Genomic DNA, 26,033 nt, shown 5'->3' with positions numbered 1-26,033 from the left:
TGGGATTTGCTGATGCAGAGCAGGGAACCACTGTGGGGTTTCTGTGTTCCTCAGTCGTGAGTGCTGTGAATGGTGCCCATGGCTTCAAAGGGTGTCCCAGCCCAATACTCCTTAACTAGAAAGCTGGTAGCTGCAATGCTTTGGGGGGGGGGGGGGAGTGGGCCCTCCACCTCTTCTCCCACACAGTGTGTTCTCCAAGGGCTGGAGTCACTTTATTTATGTAAGGTGGGACTTTCCAAAGTGCCTCAGTGTGTTAGGAGCACAAGCCTCACCTAATTTAACAATGCAGTTCTGTGCACCCTAATTCAACTCCCAGTAAAAATGCTAGCCACCCCGTGGCATTAAATACTCAGATACACTCCGCTCCGACAGCCCTGCACTTGAGAGAGAGCAAAGCTGGACCCAGGTTTCCTTTCACTTCCCTCTGAGGCTTATCCTCTGTTTGGTTCCAGCTAATAAGTTGTACAGGTGAAGCTAAATCACTAGCTCATGCATTTCACCTGCAGCAGCTACTCCCCCTCCTCCAGCCGTGAGGTGACCTGCAGGGTGATCAGTCTTCCCCTGAGCTGCATGTTGGAAGTGGTTTGAGGAGCTCTGCTTTCTGCAGCTAGAAGCCTTACAGATAGGTAAATTTTGCTATCACAGTCTTCAAGCCTATGCCAAGCCTAGGGCTGTATTAACAATGATGAACTTGTAACAGCCAGGGCATTCGCGTGTTGGTGGGTGATTTAAATGGAATGCTCTCTGACATAAGGGCCTGGAGTTAATGCCATACCGCAAGTGTAGCGTGTTAGGGCTTTGTATGTTACTGGGCTAGAGGACAGTAGGGGAGCTGTAAATGTGATCATCTAGATTTTTGTAAGTCTTTTGACACAGTCCCACAAGACATTCTCCTAAGCAAACTAGGGAACTGTGGTTTAGATGGAAGTATTATAAGGTGGTTTCAAAACTGGTTGGAAGAGCCTGCTCAAAGAGTAGCTATCAATGGTTTGCTATCAGACTGTGGGACAAACGTACTGGAGTCCTGCTGGGGTCTGTCCTGGGCCTGGCACTAATCAATATTTTCATGGATGACTTAGATAATGAAGCTGGGAGGGGTCACAAGAACTTTGGAGGATAGGATTGGAATTCAAAATGACCTCGACATATTGGAGAGTGGGTCTGAACTTGGCAAGCTGAAATTCAAGAAAGATAAGTGCAAAGCCAAAGGGGAAAAAAATCAAATGCACCACTACAAAATGGGGGCTACCTGGCTAGGTGCTGGTACTGCTGAAAAGGACCTGGGGGTTCTAGTGAGTCACAAATTGAAGATGAGCCAACAATGTGATATAGTTGCAAAAAAAGCTAATGTCATTGTGGAGTGTATTCACAGGAGTGTTGTAGGTGAGACACAGGAAGCAATTGAGCCATGGAGATTCTGGGGCAGTGGCCCTCACGGGCATGCTGGCACGGGCCCGAGTGGGCAGAACTGGCCTGGCTGTGGCCCATGGAGGGATGGCGGGCTCACAGGGGAGGCTGATGTGCCTGAGTGAAGGCTGTAGGCTTGGGCTCTGTAGCAAAGCCATAATCCATTCAGAACCCTCACTCCACCCTCCCCACCAGGGAGCGCCATGCTCCCAGCACTGCAGAGAGTACCCCCATCACATCACCGCTCGAGCTAGACCTCTCTCCCGCCCCGCACACACTCCCTCACTCCAAGTCTTGCTGCGCGTGGCCTGGTTTAAACCGACTTGGGGATGCCGGCTCCTCTCCATCAATGATTTGGGTAGCTCTGTAGCTGGCACTGGGTCACTGTGCGTGTGGTTTCCGGGCTCCTCGGAAGTACCACTCTGTGCTCCGACGGGCTCTTGGTAGCCCCGCTGCTTTGAATCCTGTTTCTGGAACAGATGCTGTGGTTTGGAGCAGCTGCCTCAGCATCCATCTTGCATGCGCTGGGCTCTTTCCTCAATAGTGGCTGTGCTTAGAATTGGGATGAAGGTAGCTGGCTGGTTTATTTTCCCACTACACGGAGCTTTCCTTGTTGAGGTCCCTTTCAGACAGGGTCTCCAAAGCTCTGGTTTCTAGCATGGCGTTACAGGAAAGCATTTCTCTTGCTCTGATTCTTCCTGATTGTACAGCCGGCTCTGTTCCAGAGCAGGAAGAGCTCTGGATACCCGGGCCTCTAGCAGTAAATATCCTCTCTGTGACTGTATCTACAGGGACGGGGAACGTGTGCGGCAGTTCTCCCACCTGTCCAGGTGCCTCTGCAGCAGGCAAAGATGGTCAGAGCCGCATGGCAAAGAGTTTTGCCCTGAGAGAAGTGCGTTCCCAGTCTATGCAGCGTGGGCTTGGGATTGCCCATCATGCTGCTGCATGCAGGGGATGATGTGTCACGTGTGATGGTTCTGGGTTGATCAGCCATGCGTCGTTGGGTGCAGGATGACTAGTGATGAAAGGGGTAAATGTGTAGCACTGAAAAGATCCAGTATGAAGCTGTAGATTCTTGCTGGCGGTCGGTTAGTTTCCAAGACTTTCCTCTCTTAAAAACTAATTTACTCTCCCTGCCTAGCAAACACTTGTCCTCTCTCCAGACGTACCTGGAGAGACACGACTGGGATGGGCAGGTCAGGAGGAAGGTCCATCTGCAGAGCTGCGTATGGGAGTCCAGGGTGGGTATAGCCGGGGGCATTGTGTCCTGGTGTCTGTTAGCATGGGGCGTGGTGGTATCTGATGGCTGTGTGGCAGCACCTCTGGGTGTGTCTGGGCCTGCCCCTCAGTTGTGAAAGGATTCACCTGAGCCCATGGCAATGCAGGGATGGGCTTCTCCATGTGCATAGGGGCGGGGGGAGGGGCTGCTCTTGAAGGGAGCCACCTGGAGACTTGCTACGGGTGCTCAGCTTGGGAGGGTCCAGGGTTTGAGCAGCAGGAAAAGATGAGGGTTCACCTGTGTTTGGTGCAGGAGTCATTGCAAGGGGGCAGCACGACCAACCCTGGGCACTCGCCAGCCAGCCCCCAAGAAACCATGAAATTGGCATAAGAATCCATGTGGTTTTAAAAGATAATCACTGCTGGGCTCGCTTTCTTTGCCCTCTTGTCTCTGACCTTTTAGGGGTCATGGTTTTCCAGCTGTTCTTCATGGCTGCAAGGGCTGAAGACTCTCATTTAAAGCTGATGTCATCACCTGCCTCCAGGAGCTGGGGCTTTGTGTGCAACACCAGCTGGTGAGAGACCTGGGATAAAGTCATGAGCATTAGCAGCACTGCAGAGGGTGGGGACCATGGAGTGTCTGAGGTTAGCAGGGGGCGGAGCGGAGTGGAGTTTGTGTCGCTTACGGGGCAGCTATGTGTTAAGAACCAGAACCTATCAGCCTGAACTCCATCCTCTTGCTCCACCCCCTGGCTGGGTTCAGGAATTGGGGGTGGGAAGAATCCTCCTTGAGTCTCTTGCAGTGGCTGGGGGAGGGGGAACAATGGCTCATCTCATGTCCAGGAGCTTCTGCACCCAATTTCATCTAATCGCCAGCCTCTGCTGAGTGCGCACGTTCTGGGCCGTCCTCCCCGGCTCCTCCTGGCCCCTTGCTCTCTCTTCAAGCAAAGCATCCTGCTCCTCCTGGACTCTGTGGTGAAAACACTGAGGGCATTCAGGCCACCTTGGAAGAATTCCCCAGCACAGCTCGGATCCCTTCCTCGGTGCTTCACCTAGGGCCTCATAACCTGGAAACTGGGTTTCCTTGCACCCTGCCACCTCCTTTCTTAATAGGCAGGAGCATAACCATAGGATCACAGCTGGAGCAGGGGTGTGGGGTGAGGGATCCTTGTTCATGTGGCTACACTGAGAGATACTTCGGGCCAGCGTATCAGCCATGCTGCAGCCAGGGTCGGTGGGGGCTGATAGAAGCTGTAGAAGCAGGACGCTGCCAATGGGCCAGAAAGGGGATGCAGGAGATGTCACAGAGTATCTGGGCCAGTGCAGGTGTATTCATAACCGTTCTACACTAGCGAGTTAGTGCAGCATAATGTGTGCGACCATGTCTCCCTCTAGTGGCTGATTGAAGTGACTACAATAGCCTGCCACTTAAAACCAGGCTTTACCCAATTCCATATAATTTTGACAGATAATATCAGTGTTTGTTTTTTAAGCCTTTTTATGGAATTTTTTTTTGGGGGGGGGGAATTTTCACAGTTGTAGGAAATGATGTTGGGTTAGTCCCAATATTCCCCTCTCTAATTGTCTTGCTGCTGATATGCCTTAGATAGGCTGGTTAAATAAATCTCAGCCTTCCTATATCCCCACTCTCCCCCAGCCAGTTGGCCCGGGCTCCGAGCTCCATATTTGCTGCTGGGCATCCATCCAGCTCTCCACTGCAGCTGGGCGGAGACCAGAGAGCCTGTCGTCTTTGGAAGGAAGAGGCAGAGTGCTTTGAGGAGCTGGACACGGACACGGCTCCAGCCCCAGGAGCCCTCACCTCCTTGACTTGATGGGATGTTCCAGCCAGGGGGCCCGAGGTACGCCATGGGGCTGGCAGTAGGTGCTGATGCTACTTAGGTGCTACACATGGGCCATCACCCAGGGCCCTTGCTGCTTTACAAGCCCTCATTGGGCCTCTTGATTTTCCCCCAATTCCCCCTCACCCCGTTAGGCAGGCTGGGATTGTTACCGTCAGCTGGGCAAGTTGATGGGAATTGGGGTTTCTGATTTCCCTGCTCTAAGAGCTAGGCTGGCCTGGCTTTTCTGCAGGCCCCTTTGGTGGGAGAGGCCCCGTCCTGCCGAGGCCCTTTCTCCCCACTGTTGGGAGATGTTCTACTCGCCCCCTGCTGGGTTGTGCTCCATGTCAGTGTCACAGTGGGGGTGGAGGGAAGGAGGTGTTCCCCATGCAATGGCCTTTTGAGTCCTGGGGGGCTGTGATGGGTCCCAGGGCCCATTTCCCAATGCAGATCTGGGCCCCAGGAGCTCTGATGTTACAGACAGTCTGGAGTGGATGCACTGGAAGGGGCACCCAGCGCTAGTGGCCCCTTGGGGATTTCAGGTGCTGTGTAGCCATTTGCCGCTCCCTTCACTAGCCCCCTCTTGTGAACAGCTCCCCATTGGCAGGACTGGCCTGCTCCAAAGTGGGCTGGCTGCAGGGGAAGTCTATCCTGCGATGCAGCTGCTGGAGCTAATGGCTTGAAGTGCAGTCCAGCATCTCTCAAGAAGAAGGATTCACTCCTGTGTTGCATGACGAGTGTGATGCTGGTGGACAAGGAATTGTACTTTGATACAACTATTTTCTATTGCCCCTCTTGTCGCGACATCTCTTCCCAGATGCTTTCACAGCTGAACGTTGGGGGGGCGGGAAGCAAAGGGGCCTTGTTAGGGGGATAAGATGTTCCCGGCTGGGTGGGGCCAGGCATGAATGAGGCTGTTCCAGGTGGCAGGAACTGCAGAGGAGAAGGTCCTTGCGCTGAAGGATCTGAAACCACGTGACGAGACAGTGGGCGGGAGCAGTGAGATACAGCGTCCATGTGGTCAGTGGGAGCAAGACCTGGGTGAGCTTTCATGAGCTGGGCTTAAATTCTCAGAGTATTTCCTGGAGCCCGCTATGCCCCCCCCCCCATTCTTTGTGGGGGGTCACTGGGGGAGGGTGGCGCCAGGGCTTCAGCCCCACCCGGAGCTGGGGGTACTGGGGCTTTAGCCCTGTGGGGCTAAAATATTTACCGGAGCTCTGCTCTGGACAGCTCTGGCTGAACTTAAGCCCTGGGCGTTGGCCTGAGAGTCAGGCTGGCGCTCGTACCCTCTCTGGCTGAGGCCCAGGAAGCCGGTTCTGTGCTGCATCCCGGGATGAGCGAGAAGCGGGCGGGGTTGGCCAAGTGACTCTTGCAAATATCCCATGAAACCAAGTCACCCAAGATGGGAAAGTGCTCCCCAGGCTCCTCCCGAGCTGGCTTTTGGGTCCTTCCATGGTAATAAGGTGACAAAGGGCTTGGCATATGCTGCAGCAGCCATATGGCCCTGCATAGGCTGGAGAAGAGCGGAAGCCCAGAAATGCGCCCTGCCCCCACAACACAGAAATGGGGTACACATCCCATGCCAGGGATTCACTTGTACGGGGGGAGTGACACTTCCTGGAAAGAGAACAAGAGAGTGAAAGCCAGGGGACCAGAGTTCCTAGCTCTGCCACTGACATGACTGTGTTATCAAGCCCTTGATCTCTTCATGCCTCAGTTTGCACACCTGTAAAATGGGGCTAATGTGCCCCCACCTCTCCAGTTATTGTCTGCAAAGGGCGGTGTATGGGAAACACCAAGTATTGCCACTGATCTGCGGTTAATTGGTTGTGAATGAAGGGTTCCACCTTAAAGCTGACTCTAAAAGCCCATTAGAATTCCTCCACTTCATGAGAAATGCTGATGGAGGTGCCATCAATACCCGTTAGGCCGCTGCTCTCCCTCCGTCCCTGTTCCTCCCCGCCCTCTCCCCCGCACTAACTTAATAACCATCTCAATTATACCCAGACACTAAGGAGACAGGGAGGGAGTCTTGAAATAACTCTGAACAAACAGGATCATCTTTAAAAATGACACTCTCTGCTTCTGGCTCCGGCACAGTGAAAACAATGGGATTTTGTTGTAGCTCTTGGATCTGCTCTGGTGCATCGTGATCTGGGCTGTACTGTCTGATGAGGCTAGGTCCACCTTAACCTCCGGAGATGCTGATTTATCCTCCCTTCGCCCTCCCAGCCTCACTGAGCTGGGAAGATCAATCCCCTCCCTGCCTGTTCTCCACCTGCTCTTTGTTTATGGAGGGATCCCTGATCCATCTGAAGGCAGCAAAGAACAAAGGTCAAGTCTGCATGAGTGACAGCAGGGTGCATCTGGAAAGGCTGCACTGAATGGCCTGAGTGCGAAAAGGTTTAAAGGTGCAGTCAGTAGAAACAGCTGTAATTGTTTCATAGTTAAATATCTTTCTGGTGGGTATCTCCTCTCCTCCAGCCAAGCAATTGAAGGGGAGCTTTTTACCCTTGAACGGCTTGCAAAAAACCTGTTTCCAGCATGTCTCACTCACTGACTCTCTCACTCCAAAACAGATGCTGTTAAATGACCCACTGCCTGGGTCATTCGGGGGTACAACTCCACTGCAGCTGGGAGATGCGGCTCCTGGCTCGGGTGGACCCATACGCACATGCTCTGCCCAAGCGTAGCAGCGTGGCCGTGGGGTACAGGCAGTAGCTGCCGGCGTGCAGTCCCACTCAACTCCCTGCGTAGGCCACTGCTATTTTAGATGCTCGCTTGAGCAGCGCTGCAAGCCAGGAATCGCACCTCCCAGCTGTACCCTGACAGGGATTCTCACTACTGCACGCAAGAGCTTCCGTTGCTTCCAGCCAAGGGAGTCGAGGGGCAGATTTGAAGTTTATTTAAGCACCGAACTCCCATTGCTTTCACTCCCTTGGCTGGAAGCAGTAGACTTTTACCTTACATGGATTAGCCACTAGAGAGGGACATAAACCAAACCATCACAGCATGTGGCTAGGCTGTTATGCCATTAAATCTTTCTAGCAGCACCAGGTGAGACCGAGAGCAGCATTTAGCCTACTTAAGGCGTAATAGCTCGTAGAGGAGCTAATCACTGTTTAGCTTGTGCCATGCATCCCCTTCTGTGCCTGAGCCTCAGAGTAGAGTCTGTGACAGCTCCTGGCTCCAGGATTGTCCTACAGCTCCTAGATCCTGAGGTCGTGAGTTCAATCCCTAGTTACTACATCTCTCCAGATTCTAGAGCCAGCAGCAGGTTTCCTCTGAGAAGGGGCATTCTGGCCCCAGATCTGCCTGCGTAATATTTATCCCTCCCGTGCGCTGGGCTTTTTCACAGAATTCCCTGGGGGCCCTGAGGCCAGCTCTGACCCCAGTTAAACAAACAGAGCTGCCAGAAAAACAACCCAGCTGCGTAAGTCTCTGAAGAGAGAGAGCAAACTAAAAATACCCGGCTCTGGAACTTGGTGGAGTTGAATTGGAACTTTCTCCTCCCTGTCTGGCCAGGGCTTGCGGTTGCTGCGCTGGAAACTCCTTTCAGTTCTCATTTTGTTTTGAAATTGCTTTATTACCTTTAATGACCAGTTTGCGGAAGAGAGCTGGGCCCAGGCTGCACTCCAAGGTGGGCCGGATCATCCAGCAGGGAATCAAGCTGGGATCAGCTGGAGTGAAATCACTGTCACAGTGGCCGAAGATTCAAAGATCTTCCCCGAAGATCCAAAGTGGAGATGCCAGGTGTAAGAGTTGGCATTGGCCCCCCTGTTGGACTGGGGACCACCTTGGCTGGAAGTGGAGCAATTAGTCTGGAGTCAAACCACTTCTTGTGCTCTGGAACAGTGTGTTCACAGAGGCAGCTAGAAAAGAGGAGCTCATTCCCTAATAGCGCTGCTCTGTGTGAGAAGCAGTCTTGACTGTCCCTGCTGTGGCTCAGCCCCCTGAAGCCCCCAGCGTCTGGCAGCACAAGCCCTGCCTTGCAGGCAGCAGTAGGCCCACCCCAACCCCCGCATCCTCCGACCGCTCACAGAAATACCAGGCCTGCTGTGCCCAAAGGACTGCACGCGGCGGCTCGTTAGTTACCCCTCGGGATGCAGTTCCGCGGAGCACATGGCCCTGACACTTGTGTTCACAAACTGTCTCCGTGATCCCAGAACAGAGATTCGGGTGAAAGTGAGTGAGAAGATGGGAAACAAAGGATCACATGTCACCCCAAATCAGGCTTTCTAGAGACTAAACCAGTGGTCACCAACTGTTAGATCACGATCGACTGGTGGATCCTGGAGCCTCTGACAGTCTATGGCGATCTCTGGTTGCTAAAAGCCCCGGCCCTGCGCCGCTCCCGGAAGTGGCTGGCGTTTCCGTGCGGTGGTGTTATACCAATAAATTAAAAACCAGCAGGATCTTATTAAAGGGAAAAAGGCAAAATGCCACATTTATTGTGAATACAGAAAGAATCATAGTAAGCAGTTAGTTACAGCTATAACATTCCATTCAATGTCATATTTATTCACACATTCATTCTCACACACACACACACACACACACACACGTTCTGCAAGGTTGTTATCATAGTAAGCAGTTAGTTATAGTTATAACATTCCATTCAATCTCATATTTATTCATACACATTCACTCACACACACACACACACACAGGTTCTGCAAGGTTGTTATCATAGTTACCAGCCTTAGAGTTGCTCATGCCAAGCCACTGGCCAGGTGGCCTGGACATGAGGAGGGAGCAGGGCCTTGTCAGACGCTCATCTGATGCTCCTGGAAGTTGCTTTGCAGAATCAGACCCCCAAAGTTCTCACTTTTTAGAGTCTCTTTTTACAGGAATTTCTTCTTAGGCCAGTCTGTGGGAATTGCTTCATCATGCTGTCGCTGAATCAATCAGCAGATGGCACATTCCTGACGGCTCCGTGCTGCCAGATGTTATCTTCTTTGGTTCTCCCATTCTTGAGGCTGTTGGGTAGATTCCAGTCTGCCCTCCGGGGGTCCTCTGGTTATTTCCACTTGACGCCTTCTTCAGCCGATGGACACTGGATTCTTAGGCTGGCACCTCCCTGATCATTCAGTTATTTATTATCCACACCAAGCATCCATCCACATACATCTTCTATCTCTATTTTAATCACAATTGTTAATACAACAAAAGGGCGGGGAGTCTCTGGGTGCTGTTTCTGTTGTTAGAGTATTGCTTTGAGTCTCTCTCTCTGTGAATTGCTTTGAGAACAGACTCTGTCTTAGAACGTACTAACACAATTAGCAGCTTGCAAGTTTCACACAGAGAGGGAGAGAAACAGTACCAAAAACAAGAGACCTCTTAATTAGTAATACCCTGGAATTTAAACTATGGGGAATCAAACTCATTTGTGATTTTAATACAGAACTTCTTTAATATGATACAACAGTGGGGGGCGGGCAGGGGGTCTCAATGCGCTGCTCCTGCCTTCAGGTACCGCCCCCACAGCTCCTATGGGCTGGGAATGGGCAACTGCAGCCACTGGGAGCTGCGGGGGCGGTGCCTGTGTCCTGCAGGGAGGGGCAGCACACGGAGCCATGTGGAAAACCTGCTTTTCACCCCGCCCCACAGTTACATGCCTTCAGAACAGAGTGATCAGGGTATATACAGAACTCCTTACATAGCATCTGTACGCATAGCCACCAACTTTGTAATGTGCCGGGGGTGCTCCGCCCCCGCCCCTGAGCGCGTGCCGCCCTTGCTTGTCCCCCTCTCCCACCCCCAGCGCCTCCTGCATGCTGCAGAACAGCTGATCGTGGTGGGCAGGAGGGGCAGGTGCTGATTGGGGGGTGCCGGGGGATGCTTAGCACCCATCATTTTTTCCCCCATGGGTGCTCCAGCCCCGGAGCACCCACAGAATCGGTGCCTGTGTCTGTCTGTACATCTCCCAACGGTACTGGTGCCTAGAGCGATACAGATTTTTATTCGAGACCTCCCATGACACTTCGAGCTAGAATGTAACTGTCAGAGCCAGCGGACTCCTGTAATTCTTAGGCCCCCTTTACACCCTCTGCCACTTGGCCTCAGAGCTCCTCACGGCAGAGTCAATGCAGTGGGTTACAGGAAAATGGCAGACGTGGGGAGGGATGATAGAGGGGGCAGGGCAGCCAGGCTGATTTGATCTCAGCCAGCATGTTCTGTGCATTCTCCAGTCCCTTTCCTAAGCACTGATTTCCCCAGAGGGCTTGAAAGGGTGAGAGCAGAAGCAGGACGCAGAAGGGGGTGGGGGACAGTGAAGGAGAAAAGGCAGTGTGAGATCCCTCGTGTGGGGACACACTATGGGTCGGGGTGGCCCTGATCTGTGGGGTGTTTGAAATCCAAACCTATAGGCTCTTGGGGACCCCATCCGCTGTAATGGGCTGACCCAAACCTCCTACGTCCAGGCGTGTTTGGAACGCAGGGCCCATTGCCTGAGACCGTGTGTGTAACTTGGTGACTCTACCCCTGCTTACGGACAAGAGGTTGGTGGTAGGAGAGGCCCTGGAAGGGGAGGCTGGCAGCAGGGTTAGGAGCAGCTTTAAGGATGGCAGGCAGCAGCTGGGTGGGAAGGCAGGAATGGCCCTTAAACTGGGAGAGTTCCAGGTCTCCAGGGCATCTGTTTACCCTGCCCGCGCAATAAGCCAGTCGGCTTGTTAATTTCACTGGTGCGTCTGGGCAATGGAGTCTGCTAGGGCTCAGGATAAAATGCCAACTTCTGTAACAACTGGCTGGGAGAGGCCTAGAAACCGGGATGTTTCCAAGGATCTAAGCTCCCCTTCCTGGCAGAGCTGTCTGCGTCCTGGCTGACACATTATACCTGACTCCAATCAGTGTTACAGCATCCTTCCCTGCTTCCAAAGGAAAACACACACACCCCGCCCCCTGCAAACTAAAGCCAAACCACAGAACTGGGGGAGGGGGGCAGAAGAGAAGCTACAGTTTACGTAGGCCCTACCCAAACAAGGAAGTGTGCTTCCTTCGGGTGGTGCTCTAATGTTAACCACCGCTATTACCTGAGTAACTCTGACATTAACAAAAAAAAAAAGGAGTACTTGTGGCACCTTAGAGACTAACCAGTTTATTTGAGCATGAGCTTTCGTGAGCTACAGCTCACTTCATCGGATGCATAGCATATCGTGGAAACTGCAGAAGACATTATATACACACAGAGACCATGAAACAAAACTTCCTCCCACCCCACTCTCCTGCTGGTAACGATGATGTGAGTTCACAGGTCAGCAAGAAGAGGTGCAGATTCGAGGAGCCCTCTAGAAATACTGGGGGCGGGGGGAAAGAGTGAGCAGCAGGGGACGGGACAGAACAAAAGACTCTTGGGGAGGACCAACGAACAAATAAGTAGCATCTGGGCACCTTTCACAAAAGCCAAAACTATGGCATGTAAAGAAACAAAATGCCAAGAGCCCAGAACAGCCCTGGACTCCCCCTCCCCAATAACCTCCTATAAATAACACGCTGTTTAGAAGCTCATCCGAGGGTGTTGCAGACATGGGAGAGTCAAACAAAGAAATCTCCTCTCCTCCTACGCACGGCACTAGCCCCAGTACCCTTTTAAGGTAAAACTTTCCCTAGTTCCACGTCTGTAGCATGACCTCTCTCTCCTCCCAGCACCATCCTTCAAAGGCGTCTCGTTCGAATGCGCTTTTCTCCCTAACTTTGGCTTCACAGACCAGTACCCCACATTTGGGCTAAGGGGGGGATTGAGCACCTTGCCTGGACCAACTGAGGGAAGAACCCCATGGCAAAAAGCAAACAGTCCTGTACAAACATCCCCTGCCTTGGGTTGGCAAGGAGAGGAGGTGGCCAGAGGACACCGAGCAAAGAAGGGGCTGGAGAAGATAGATCAGGATATCCTGCCCCAGAGTACAGGATCAAAGTGACGTTGGATGGTATTTTTCTTGCACAAGGCCTGAGTAGCCTCTGGGACTCATTGCTACATGATCTCTACCGAGGCAAAGCATTGAACAGGATTGGACGTATAGCTGGAGAACAAAGGTATTCGGAGTAATCATGGTGAAGCAGTAGAGACCAGCCAGGAGTGCTATCAGCTATCATGCTTCATGGCTGAAGCTGATACCCTACCCCCTCTCACGGCCGCCTGCAGGGTTTCTTTCAACCTTCCTCTGATGCAGCCGTTGCTCCAGGGTAACTGGACTGGACGGACGATAGGGCTGAGTCAGTCTGGCAAGGGCCGTGTTGCATCCGCCCTTTCAGGCCACTGGAGCCAGAGCAGTGGGCTAGAAATAGTGTGTGTGCGCTGTGCAATACCCCCAGTAGGTCTCTCTAAGCAGTGATGGGCCCTGGCTGTGCAGCTGGGAACTGAATTGGTGCTGCCGCCCCCCCCCCCCCACACACACACACTAAAAACGCTAGATATAGCCACCTGGAGGGGTGTGGGCTTGTCCCCTGCTTAGCAGTTGGAGCGCGTCCCATGCCCACAGTGCCATGTGCAGATAAACTAGTGAATCCCTGCTTTGAATGGGTAGGCACGCCCCCTTGGACTGGAGCCCCCTCCCCCCAGCAGGGAAGGGGTTAAAGCAGCATGACTCTTCCCCCCCACCCCCCCACCCGTTTGCAAGGGAGGGGCTGGATGAGAGCATCAGGCCTGGTGTGGACGGCCTGGGGAAGGAGAGAGGCCAGCAGCGGTCTGGTTGGGGACACCTGGGTCTCACGGGGGGGGGGCAGAGGGCACTGTTGTGTCGAGGGCATTTTAGTGTCTCTTGGCAACCGAGCTTGGCTCTGCCCTCTTGCTGCTGCATGGGCGCTCGCCGGCCACCCTGGCGAGTCGGGGAGTGGGTGGCTGCTCCTTTGCCCAAGGGAACACAGTGGCCCTTGCCAAGCCCTGACACTTCCCACCCCTCAGTGGCAGACGGACACTCTAAACAAGGTCTCTAAACCCAAGGAGAAATTATCCCTGACAGGTTTCATTCAGAGCCAGCACAAGGCAGACTAAGCAATTGAAGCTCGGGGAGGGGAGGGGAGGGGGGGCATTAATTACTATTGTGGGGGGGGTGGAGGAGGGCACATATTCCTGCTTAGGGCCACCAAGGGTCTAGCACCACCACTGGCTTCATTGGTCCTGCCAAAGCCATGAACAGAGCTGCTTTTTCTTCAGTGCAATCTGCTGGCACGATAGCTGTTTCCACGGACCCAGCCGAGCTACTTGCATACCATCTCCGCTGGGGGAGGCCCAGGTGTGGCTCTCCGGTCCCATCCAGCCTGGGGCGAGCTGCGATGTGGCCGGGGCATACGGCCCCCAGGGACCTGCAGGCCCCGGCTGCGTATGATGATAGGCCTCTGGCCTAGCCCTCAGCTGGGCCAGTTCTGGGGTCAGTGTTGCCGGGCAAGGCCCAGCGGCAGCACTCTGGGTTTATGGCACCTGGCTTCGGATTCCCCTTTAGCTCTGAGGGCTGGGGAGGGATTTTCCTACCAGAGTGTTGCTGTCTATCACCGCCCCCTACAGACCCAAACGGGAGTTCATTCCAGGTCTGGCTCTGTGGGGAGGCTCGAGCTCTTGATTACCCTGAACGCCCCAATGAGCCCTCTCTGTAAGTGTCATCCAGCCAGGTGTGTGAGCCTGCAGACTGCTTCCCTGTGACTAACCTGAGGGCTTTAGCCGCCGCTCCGCTCCCCGAGGCTCCTGGAATAAGGCAGGCTGCCTCCCCGCTCCCGCCAACCCTGGGTTCTTGATTCTTTCAGCTGCTGAATCCAGGTGAGGTTGTTCTGTGCAGGGAGGGAGACAGGGCTTTTAAAAGGGTAACTTCAGTGCTGGCGCAAGGTGACTGGCCGCCCTGGAGAGCGGATTATCGCAGGTAGCAGTGCATGCCTTGCTCCCGCTACCCTGCCCACGCTTTGCTTCTTCCCTGCCACAGTCCTCTGCTCTCAGGGCCGGCTCCAGGCACCAGCGTTCCAAGCAGGTGCTCGGGGCGGCAGAGTTTCTGCGGCGGCGGCTTCTCTCGCTCCTGTCATCCGCGGTGACCGTTTTTTTTTTCACTGCTTGGGGCGGCAAAAACCATAGAGCCGGCCCTGTCTGCTCTGCTCAAGTCTCTCCCCCAGCCCTTGGCTCACTGTAGCTGCCTCTTTGTACGTTGTTGTCTTCTAGGCCGGCGAGCAGAACTGCATTCTAGGTACGCTCGCAGCAAGGCACTCGAAGCTCCCTGGCTGTATTTGCGACATCCTGTCTGCTTCAGTCTAGGAATAGCACTGGTGTCTCGAGCAGCCTCTGACCGCAGCTTCTTGTTTAGCTTGCTGTGTACGGCCACTTCCAGCTCTGCCCTGGCCTGATGTCTGTTCCCCTTCCTGGGCAAAGGACGTTTGTAACAGCGAGCGCTTGGACAGACGCTTAATGCAGGTGAACAAACTTCGTCATCCCCTGGGGCGGGGGAAGCTTAGGCCTGGAAGCCAAGTGAGTGTCTGTGGATGAGGGTCAGAGCTAGAATTAAAACCCAGGGATCCTAACTCCCACGCGGGGACCCTCAGATGTTCAGATGGCCGGGACTTGGGATGGCTGGGCTGGAAGCATTGGGCCACATGCCCTGTGCTCAGGGGCTGTGGGGCGACTATGTGCTGCCTACCTGGTGCTGGGCTGGCTGGGGGCTAGTCTCCCCAGCCGGTGGTTCACCCGCTGCCCATGGGGTGACGTTGGGGTTAGTAACCTGTAGCTGATTTTCCTCCACTTCTAGCCCATGCAGAACAGGGTAACAAACTTTGTTCCCAGTTCATGAATTCGATGCTGGTCACTCACTGACCATATGCTTATTTCAGCCCCATCTTCCACTCTATCCTGATCGGCTCTAGGTCCTCACATCATGCCTAGCCCCAGGGAATCTGGCTTGAGCCCTGTGTTACATCATCTGGCTTCTTGCTGGGGCTCGCCTGCTGCCAATTTGATTTTATTGGTTTGGGTTTTTTTCTCTCTCTTTAATTAAATTGGCCTTTCTTAATCTATGAAATCCCTTCAGATGGTGGCAAAACCCAGCCAGATCCCTCCCTGCTATTTGATCTCACCGGCCTTTCTCAACTCCCTGCTAACGATTCTACAAATCTCCATGGCCGCCCGTTTTGGGGAAGTGATCTCTCAGGAGCTGAGCGAGCCCAGCTCACAGACGTCCCAGGAGGGTGTCAGTGGCAAACTCCAGCCAGCTGCCTGGGTCAGCTTTTATAGGCATCCAGGCCCCATGACGAAGGCAGCAAGAGAATGTAAGGTAGCGGGCATGTTGCTGTGACCTCCTGCACAGGAGAAACGTGATGAGCTATGTAATAAGGCATCTGTGCCGGTGCTGATTCTGGCTAACTAAACCTTTCCCCCTGTAGCAAGACACTTCTGGCGCCAAAGCATCCCAGGAGCACATTCACCCTGAGTGACATTCTCACCTGCACAGTGCCCTCCCCAGCCTAGCTTTCATACAGCACAGAAGGATGAGAGGCTGCATCTAGGCTGATGTGTAGCTTCTTGGAGAGAATAGAGCGCCGAGTGGGATCAGGCCGGGAACTGGAAGGATGGATCTGAATTGAGTTCCGCTAAGTGGCAGCTTATTTTCTTCATGGATGACATTAAATAATGCAAAGGAAGGAGATGGAGGGGTGATGTCTTGCTGGACTCTTTGCCTGCTCATGAGATTTAAACACACGGGCTTTCTTTAAACAAACCAGAAGGGCCATCGTGTTCTTGACTCAGTAAAATACAGTGACTGTTGGGCAGTCTCCAGTCAGTTACTTTCAAATACGGAGAGAAATCTCTAACTTATCTAGATTGAGATGCCTCTTAAAGGGGCCTGGTTTTCAGTCTCTTTTGAAAATGGAGGCATCTCCTTTTTAAAACAGTCATTCTTGTTGGTCCTTGTGTGGTTGCTCACAAAGCCCTGGTAGCTGTCTGCACTGGACAGATTTATCCCCTTACAAACCTGGCTGGATGTTTAGTACAAATCTTCCTCCCAGTTCAGCTGTGCGGTTTTGTAACAGATGGAAAAATAGCTTAAGGAAGGAATTTGGGGGGGGGGGTCCCTAACACTTGTGCCTTTATATTTCACCACATCCCTGTCTTCTTACACTGAAGGATTGTAAACCCACAGACTAGATGTGTAAATAATTCAATTAAGCATCACTAAACATGTTTCCTTCATTCTCTTAGTCTGTTGCAAATCTAACTTTCTTGCCCACTGGCTTTGGAATATTTTGCTGGGATGCAGCATGCTATCAGTGTCGATCCAGCTCAAGAGACTGGATATGATATTTCACATCCTCTTTAAATAGCCCTATCCTGGGGAAGTGAGCACTTTGGAGGGTTGGATGCACACTGTGATACTAATGAGGTTAGACACAGCAAGGGCGTACCCCAGCGTTAGAGCGAAAAGGGAGCTGGAGAGCCTTATATGCACAGCCTAAGAGGCTTACTTTCTATGGTATTTTGTTTGAAAATGTATTAAACAGCTCTTATGTGTGCATGCTGTATTAAGTAAATCAAGTTCTTCGGAAGGATTATGAAGAATCCAGTCATGGCAGTGATCTTCATCCAACGATTTCTGGCAGATTTTTAATTTCCCTTTCTGTGTGGGGAGCGAATGGTTAGAACGGCTTGAAAGCACACTGGCTTAAGGCCGTTGTTAGTTTTGCAGTAAGGCCAGCGTTATGTCGTCAGTAAAATAGAGACACAGATGTGTTTTGATGCTGAGTGCGCATCTGCTTCCAGCATTCTACAAGCATGAATCCCTCAGGGCTGGGATTCACAAAGGTCTTAAGGTACTGACTCCCACGGATTTCAAGGGCAGTTAAATAGCACTGGGAATCCCCACCAGGTAAAATATCTCCCTTTTGCAGCTGGGTAAACTGAGGCACAACAACCAAGCCATTAAACTTCTCCACCTCTACCCCTGGAAGCCTGTAGGCAACAGATCATGTTCAATCCTGTGTATGGGCTGAAAAGTTTTAGGCAGGGGCTGGCTAAGGATTGGGAAAGCTGGGTTCTGTTCTACAACTCTGCTACTTAGTCACAGGATGATCTTGGGAAAGTCCCTTTAATTTCTTTCACACCAAAGATACTGGGGAGCCCACAGTCTCAGGAAACTGAGGGGCTGAACGGCAGGCCTATAGCCTGGTGTGCATACACTCTAGTTCAGAGCAGGGAAGGACAGCTCAGGTGCTGCTGTGTGTTTCTGCTAACCCTGCCACGAGAGAGCAGGGAATTCATTACAAATGAGCAGCAAGGACTCAGGCTGGGTGCATGGATGAAACAAATGTACCAGATTTGCTGCATCATTAATTCCATCCTTTCAGCATTCTTGTCTACAACCTGGAGCAGCTGTGCTGGAGAATACAGACAGGTGCCAAGGGCAGGATAACATTTGCTTGGGTTGTGGCTGAGGAAACTGAAAAAGCAGCAACATCATGGAGGAAAAACTGTTGTGGTACAATTAATCAGACTCATAGTGTCTATCATTCTCCGGCAGAGCTGCCCACAACCCCAAGGGGAAGGGGTAGACTGGAGCAGAACCAGCTTCTACTAGTTCATAGTCCCAGGCAGTGGCATAAGTGTTCCATCTCATCCAGGATCTTGTAACTTGCTAACACCCAGTAACCACATGCTAGAGAGGAAGGTACAGGACACAGCAGTGGGCAGCTGCTTGTTCAGTGCAGAACTGAAGTGGAAGTGATTGAGCCTTACTTCATCCTAGAAGTGCAATGTCAAAATTCATCTCCACCTACTGCTCTCCCTCCTAGCTGAAGCACAAGGGCCAGCATTAGAATTAAACTCTAACCAGCTTACCCTCCTTATTGCTGTCGCTCTCAAACGTGCAGCAGGCACGACTGTGGTGTGTAATGGTTCTCCTGTCACAGGTAAAAGAACAGCCAGTGGGAGGAGTTGGAGCAGAGCATGGAGTTGTCAGGATTGCTAGGTTCCGTTCTTGGCTCTTACCTTGGGTTAGGATACAGCTCATTCCAGTCAAGTCAGGGTCCAGTGTGCTAGGATTGTTCTTGGTTGCTTTTCCCCATCCATGCCAGCTGGATTTCCTTACCCCTATTCCCAAGAATACTGCATCAGGGAGTAGTGATTATGAGTAACCCTCTACATGGCTGTTGCCTTCTCTTCATTCCCCTTTCCTACAGGACCTTCATTCAGAAGCTCTTTGCTGGTAAGCAGCAGTCTGTTGGGGGTCCTGTAACAGGCAGAGTTGATCTGATTAGGTTGGGACTGCATGAGGGGTAGCTAATACCAAAAGGGCAAAGGCCCAGTATAGATGCAAGCATGACAAAAAAAACTATTCTCCTAGCTCTAGGGAGTGAGTGAGGTCTACCTGAGTCCTCTGAATAGGGTGTGGTTAGGAATAAACCATGTATACTGAAACTTTATGCAGCTAGCGTAGACTGACTTGTGTTCAGTGGATTGGTGCTTTGGGGATATTCGGGTAAAATTTTCCACAGCAGCTAAGTCACTCTTGAAGACTGGATGTAAACTTCTAAGTCACTTAGCTGCTATGGAAAATTTCCCCCCTTGTGTCCAGCGGGACAGTTCTTCAACCTCACTGCAGGAGGCTTTAGCATGTTCAACAAAGCACAAACAAATCAATTAAAAGTGGAGGTTTATGAGAGCAAATGCTGCTGGAGCCTAAGTTTAGTGCAGAGTTGTGGAGAACTCTAGTGGTCATTTCCCTGAACTACAGGTAAAGCTGCAAATGCAGGACAGCCTGCAAGCGTTCATCAGTGAAGGCTCTGGATCCTTCAGAGCACAGGTGGCCAACCTAAGCCTGAGAAGGAGCCAGAATTTACCAATGAACATTGCCAAAGAGCCACAGTAATACGTCAGCAGCCCCCCATCCACTACCCACCTCCAGCGCCCAGTGCCTTAGGCTGAGTTACCACAGGGTCTATACCACGCCGGGGGGGGGGGGGGGGGGGGCGTTGTTGATGAAAGAAAATCTCCCGTCGATTTACCTTACTCTTCTAGTCAGGGGTAGAGTACAGGGGTCAACTGGAGAGCGATCTGCAGTTGATTTGGTGGGTCTTTACTAGACCCACTGAACTGACTGCCAGTAGATCAGTCTCAGAGCATTGATTCCCCACTGTAGTGTACACCCGCCCTAAGAGTAGTTCCTGAGCCACTACAGATTGTCTACATTTGAAGTGCTGCAGCTCTAATTAATCTGCCTTCCTGAGAGGCAGTAGCTAGGTCACCTGAAGAATTCTTCTGCCAGTTTAATGCTGTCTACACCAGAGGTTAAGTCAGCTTCATTAGGTCAGTCGGGATGTGGATTTTTCACACCCCTGAGTGACAGTACCTGAGTCAACCTAACTTTAGTGTAGAGCAGGTGTTGGATTCCTAAATCACTTTTTGAAAATGGGACTAAGAGTCACTTAGGCACTCTTGAAAACTTTATCCCAGTCTTATTCTGGAGTACCACTGAGGTCACTAAGAATGCAGAGACTCTGAGGAAGGCTTCAGAGCTGGTGTTCACAGTAATAGGATTTTACTTTGAGATTCTTCACAATTCAAGCTTGTAGGGTGAAATATATCTTTGCTAGCTAGAAAAGGCCTTGTCTATACTCATGAAAGTTGATCCAGAATAAGAATTTAAATTAGATCAAGTCCATGGCTGGATGCTCCTATTCTGGAATAAAAGCATCTGCCCATGGAGTTAATTTGGAATGGCTACTTCACGACAACCAAGCCATAACTCTCCGTGCAGACAAACCCTGAGTGAGCAGACTGTGCTGGACAAGGGAAGTTTTTTTTTTTTTTTTAAAAAAAGACAAGAATGCAGTAGTTTGAAAAATTATTGAAAAATGCAATACAAGAAACAATATTAACACTTAGGTCTGTCTAAACACTAAAGCAACTTTCCCTTTGAATTACTACAAAAGTCCAAAACAACAGCTTCTGTCATTTACTATTCAATCTATAAAGATTTGCCAGTTTTAAGTCTGTTGTGATATTTCCTATTTGTTGTAAAGAAAAGATGTAAACAGCTATTCTAGACAATTCACAATTGTTTTAAAAAAAATGTACAAAGCTCCTTCATATTTGCAACTAAATTTTGATTAAACTTGTAAAAAACCCCACGGTTGGGACACAAACATCTCTTAAGGTAATTGTACATTGTATGAAATCAGCAAACTAAAGTTTACTAAAATCAAAACTCAGTCAGTCCTTTAATACAGCTGTATTGCTTGGAGATTGCAGTCTGGAAACCAAAGCTGCCTTTCCAGGTTAATTAATCAGAGGTCTTGCTTCTCCTGCCTTCCTTTCTATACATTCATTCATATATAAATAGCTTCCGTAAAGTGTATACTATACAATCAAGCCAGTCTCTGGCTTACCTCCTGGACTGGGAATAGCTGAGAACATTCATATCTTATCAATACAGACCTTGTTCACGTTACATTGACATGAGCAGCGCTGGTCCCTGGAAATTCACAGTTCATGGTGGACCAAATTTTAAAACTCAATCTGATCAACTCATTGTAGGAGAAAAAGGTGAAAAGTGGGATGGGGCACAAGCAGTTTTGCAGCCCTGTCTTGCAAAGGTAGAAGTTAATTTAGTTAGTAGTAGTAGGTAGAGGGAATCTTACTAAAAGCTATTTTCTTCCCTGTCCCTCTATGAAAAGCTCAACTGCTTCAGCAGGAGCAGTCCCAGTGGCAACCCCTATTCCTCTCCAAGGAATTCTGGACTAGGAGAACCTTCTGCTTGTAAAAACTTGCTCCTCAGAGGTATGCTGGGGTTGCCTGGGTGTGGCAGCTAGGAATCCCTACTGAAAGGTCACCAGTGCCCAAGGGGAAAAGTTTGGCCTGCCTTCAGAAGCCAGTTTGGTTTGCACTGTGTTTTGTCCCACGAAGAGAGCACTGATGTGTAATATCAAAGGGTGAACAGAAGAAACAAGCGCACTTAACGCTATCTAAAAGTTCTACTATTCTATGTCTTGTCCCTTTTTAAGAAGGGTACTACTGCCAAGGCAGAAGCCTGTAACATGCTAGGAAATGCTTGTGCACCATTGTTTGGGAAAGGAAAAACTTCTCACCAACAAGAAACTCTTCTGGATCTTAGACAAGTCAAAATTTCTGTTCCTTAGGAGATGATTTTTTTTTTTTTAAAGTAAGATCAAACTTCGTGCTGCCTCTGCTTTATTGAACAAGGCTGGGTGTGAACTAAGTTACAGCTGTGTCAAGGTCCTTAGTACTTCCTTCACTACTTAAAGTGGCATATCTAAACCTTCACAACCACTATATGCCTTTAAGTGCTATGAGCAGATTAAACATTTGGTGGCTCTAAAAGTCCCATGAAGCCAGCTATGAAGAACTAGGAAACTTTTTATGAATATTGTGCATACTGCTTGCAATAGCATGTTAGAGCAACCAAACAGGAAAGGCAAAACAATGACCTAGATAATGAACATCCCAGCAAATGCTCAACCACACCTGCCAGATTATTAGTTGTACTCACCAGGAGCCAGCAAAGCTACAGAGATGTTTTTACCCCTCCCTTTTCAGCCTTAGTAAGACAGTAGCCAGTTGTAGGATTTGCCCCTAAGAAAGGGAAGGGGAGACAGGTTTGGCAGCAGACTGAAAAGGGCTGTGGAGATGCAAACTAACCCTCAGATTCAGGAGCAGGGGCTGGTATAAACTGGGCCTACCTAAGCTATGGTTAGAGAGGTTGACTCATACATATAGGCCTCTTAGGGCTTGCCTGCACTTGCACATTATACTGCAATAAAGCCTCCTAGAGCTCTCAACCTTACTCCCTGTCCACACTGGCAAGGCACATGGAGTGCTCCTGGTACTCCACTTCCACGAGAGGATTAACAGCTGTTGCGTATTGGGTGAGACGCTGCAGCTCCAGTGTAATTGAGGAGTTACGTGACAGGCTTTGATTGAGTGGCCTCTCTTGTCTTTGTTGTGAACTCTGAAAGGGCCACTTCCGCATTCCTCCCAAGCTCCGTTTGGGAGTGCCGGCTGCTTATCTGGTCCGAGAAAAAAAACAAACAGCTAATGTTTGCTTTGAGTGAGTGAGAGAGGTGGGGGAAGGAGTGGATCTGAACTTACAAGACAGCATGCTGACAAGCTCTCAGCACCCCAAAAATCCACTCTTTCTCCCCCCACATACACACTCCACCCCCCCATTTGAAAAGCACACTGCAGCCACTTGAAAGCTGGGATAGCTGCCCATAACGCACCACTCCCAATACAGCTGCAAGTGCTGCAAATGTGGCCATGCCAGTGCGCTTTCAGCTCTCAGTGTGGACAGACTGGAGCGCTTTCCCTAGTGTGCTCTCTGAAGCCTGGTTTAACCCAAAGCGTAGACAAGCCCTTACTAACCCTCTGTGCTATATACCTTTCGGATGAACGAGTGAAATGCTTTGTTTTGACAAAATTGTGTCACTGCAAGCTTATTCTGGGAGGAAATTGCCTTACAGATGCACAATCAGGTTGGGCCTGTCAGATTTTTGTGGCTGGTAAACAGAGGGCCTGGAGCTCCCGTCTAAAGACCATGTGGTTCCACCCAGAGCAGGAAACCAGGTTTGTCAGCCAAAGGGTGCAACCCTGAGAGACTGAAAGGGGGTCTAAATTGCAGTTCACCAGCAAACTGCACATTTAAATGTCTGCCTAGAGGAGGTAAAGTAGCATCCCCCAAAACAGCTGCCTTCATAGGAAGCAAGATGCTGATAACTACACCAGTATTCAAGCAGCTCCATAATCCTTTCAAAGACAGTGTCTCCAGCCAATACTAACAATTTACTTTAAGGTGGGGTGCAATTTTAATTGTGAAGACAGTGCCATTTAAAGACAATTTTTCAATCAAATAGTAAGTCGTTGAGTCTAGCTCAGTCTTCTACCTCTTTTTAAAAAAACAAAAAACATTGTCAAACTTTCAGTAAAGCACTTACTGCCAGTTTCTTCTCATCCTGGAATGTAGCTTAGCAGCAAAGGGCTCTTCTCCCTCACGGCTAGAGGTATGCCACACCAAATACAGAATTACAACTTCAAAGCTCTATCTTTAAAAAAATATTGCTCGCAACTCTATTCATTACAAAACTTTAAAATATTGCTGGAAAGAAAAACCAGGGCATGATTAAGAGGTTTCCATTAAATCCAAACAGGTGGTGGTGATCTCCTGCTGCTGTCTACCCCCATAAAAGCATTACTCTCTCATTTTGAAAATCATGATTAACACCACAGTGGTCACCTTACAAATTTATGGATCATCTCCACGTAGAAAATTCTATTCACACACATTCTCTCTAAAAATACTTTAAAAATTATTACAATTAAAAAAAACAACCTCTACTAAGTATGCCATAAGCTGCTATAGTGGATATGACAGGAGTATCTAGAAATAATACTTTCAGTGCTTTATTGGTAAAGTACATGGGGTGTTTTAAAACCAGCAGCTGTCATTATAGACCTGAATGCACCATCATCCAGAAGCTGAAAACTGCAGCCAGCTCTGGCCCTGGTGTTTCATTGCAGCATGGCAGTGAAGGAGCCAATGTATTACAGAACCTTAATTTATGTGGAGAGGGGAATGCCAGTGATCTGAGCACGTGCACTTTCCAAACAGTTTGACTCTGTTCCCACTGGTTGCTATAACCTACAGCTATGACAATGTCTTGGACTGCCAGCCCAAATCAAGCTTACATGTCTAGAAAGGTGAGAGTGTCTGAGAGATGATTTTAAATTAAATTAAGATTATACACACTCTGCCCTGATTTGTGGGTAATGTGCTTAGCTTTAAATAGTACTGGAAAAAACATGATTTACAAACTTATTTAAAAATTAAACATAAATAAAAGTCTGACACTGAGAAATCAACTATTGCAAATGCTGCATAGCCTACCATATAGCATTCAGAGCCCAAACCCCTTAACCACACATTTCTATAGACTTATTTAAATGGCATCTGGAAAGCAAAAATAGATAGGTAGCATTCAGTAGAAATGCAGTCTCTGAGGAGCAGGAAGGGGTAGTGCCCTGTCACAGTTCTCTTAAAGCTCTAGAATTCACAGTATAAGAGAGATGTGAAGCAACTTCCAGTATTCCTTAATCTAGCCAACTACTGAAATGTGTGAATATTACACCACAAAAAACCCCCACTATGTTCAATCATCATCAATGGACCAAAACCCATAAAAGCAAGGAAGTGCAGAGTAAAGGTATAGAAACTCTGTTTTGTGCACCTGGGTAGCGTGACTTGGAGTTTTCTGGAAATATCTAGGGCCAATTGCAAGAGGAAAGTAGAAATACCACACAATGACATCTAAGTAAACTGATTCTTCTGGCAGAAGGCCCCATCAATCACTGGGGTTTTCAAACAGCTGTTATTCTAAGGTGCAGTTTCTAAGATATGCACGAGCGTGGCTTAAACCCAGTATATCTGATGAGGCTGAAGGAATAAGACTTAAGAACCAACCCTGATTATGAGGACCTATGGAGGCTATGCATGAGGGAACGCAAAACTGAAAACCTTTTTTTTAAAAAAACAAACATTCAGTACAGTGAGAAGTATGGCATACTGTGTTTTACAATATAAAAATATTCAAAAGGATCCACTATATGCTGGAAAATCCCAAGTAAATGTCAAAGCATAACTCCTAGTAAGTGATATGAATGTTCAGTTATTGACAGCAAATCTTGTAAAGCTGTGGTCTTTGTGCTCCAGGTAGTTTCTCTGCAGTTTTTCCCCCACCGCTCTCTCCTCCCTTTCTGGTGTTCTCTCAGTCAGGGAGAAACATCTCCTAGAAAGACAAGGTTAGGGTGAGTTGCCAGCTTCCTATGGAAACACTCCCAGTGGCACCCAGTGAGGGGCATTTTAACACCACCAACTTCACAAGGTGCTTTCCCCCTTGTTCCCAGTACTCAGATCCTTAAAGCATTCACCATAATTTTCTACCATGTTTCTAAAAGCCAAGCACCAAAAGATACACTGAGGCACCCTAAATAAGTGCCCTGATTTTTCAGAAGCCCCAAACACCCACAAATCCCAATGAAGAAGCCAATGAGAATTGTGCATGCTCAGCACTTTTGAAAAAGCAGAGTAACTTTATTTAGGAGCCTAAATATGAGACAGGTACTTGACTTTCGGCATGAAGGTTTGAAAGAGAGGCAGTCAATGGCATTTTCCTCCTCCCAAATTTGGCTTTTTAAAATTGTACTGTAGTGATCTCTCCACTGCTTCCCATATTCATCCTCTCTCCACCTCCCAAACTCTCATCCACACACTTTTTGTTTTGAATGAAACACACACACACACACGGACTGTTTAATTACACCTTATCTACATGCTATCTGGCCAAAACATGTTGGTGCACCAATGTAACTGATGCTGACCATGGCCCTAGGAATAAAATGTTTGCTAGACAATGCTGCTGGCCTTTATGGATTCTTAAAGCAGCTACTATTGTTTCCAAACTACTAAGCTGAAAAGCTAGGTATTGAGGTCATAGCAGATCACAGCAACTTTAACTCAAGTTTTGGGGTCTTTTCTAGATTAGGAAAAGAAGCAGATTGACAAATGGTTCTCCTCTGCTTTAGTAGTAAACCTTTGGCCT

At 49.7% G+C, this 26,033-nt stretch overlaps 1 protein-coding gene and 1 long non-coding RNA gene across 49 annotated transcripts in view; one reads left to right on the top strand and one right to left on the bottom strand.

The window, feature by feature from the left end:
* The first annotated feature begins 14,430 nt into the window (after nucleotides 1-14,430).
* On the top strand, nucleotides 14,431-23,345 carry LOC122463309. The gene is made up of 2 exons (XR_006286530.1): nucleotides 14,431-14,850; nucleotides 15,813-23,345. It is a non-coding gene; the product is annotated as an uncharacterized LOC122463309 (long non-coding RNA).
* Nucleotides 20,254-26,033, bottom strand: part of EPB41 (erythrocyte membrane protein band 4.1) — a 198,699-nt gene continuing 192,919 nt past the window's right edge. For all 48 annotated transcript variants that reach the window (XM_043532062.1, XM_043532092.1, XM_043532075.1 and 45 more), the window contains one exon: nucleotides 20,254-25,220. The gene's annotated coding sequence lies outside the window, so the exon portion shown is untranslated. The remainder of the gene's footprint in view (nucleotides 25,221-26,033) is intronic.

The sequence above is a fragment of the Chelonia mydas genome, chromosome 19 (assembly GCF_015237465.2).
Source record: "Chelonia mydas isolate rCheMyd1 chromosome 19, rCheMyd1.pri.v2, whole genome shotgun sequence".
Classification (NCBI taxonomy): Eukaryota; Metazoa; Chordata; order Testudines; family Cheloniidae; genus Chelonia; species Chelonia mydas.
This window is presented reverse-complemented; position numbering and strand designations above follow the sequence as displayed.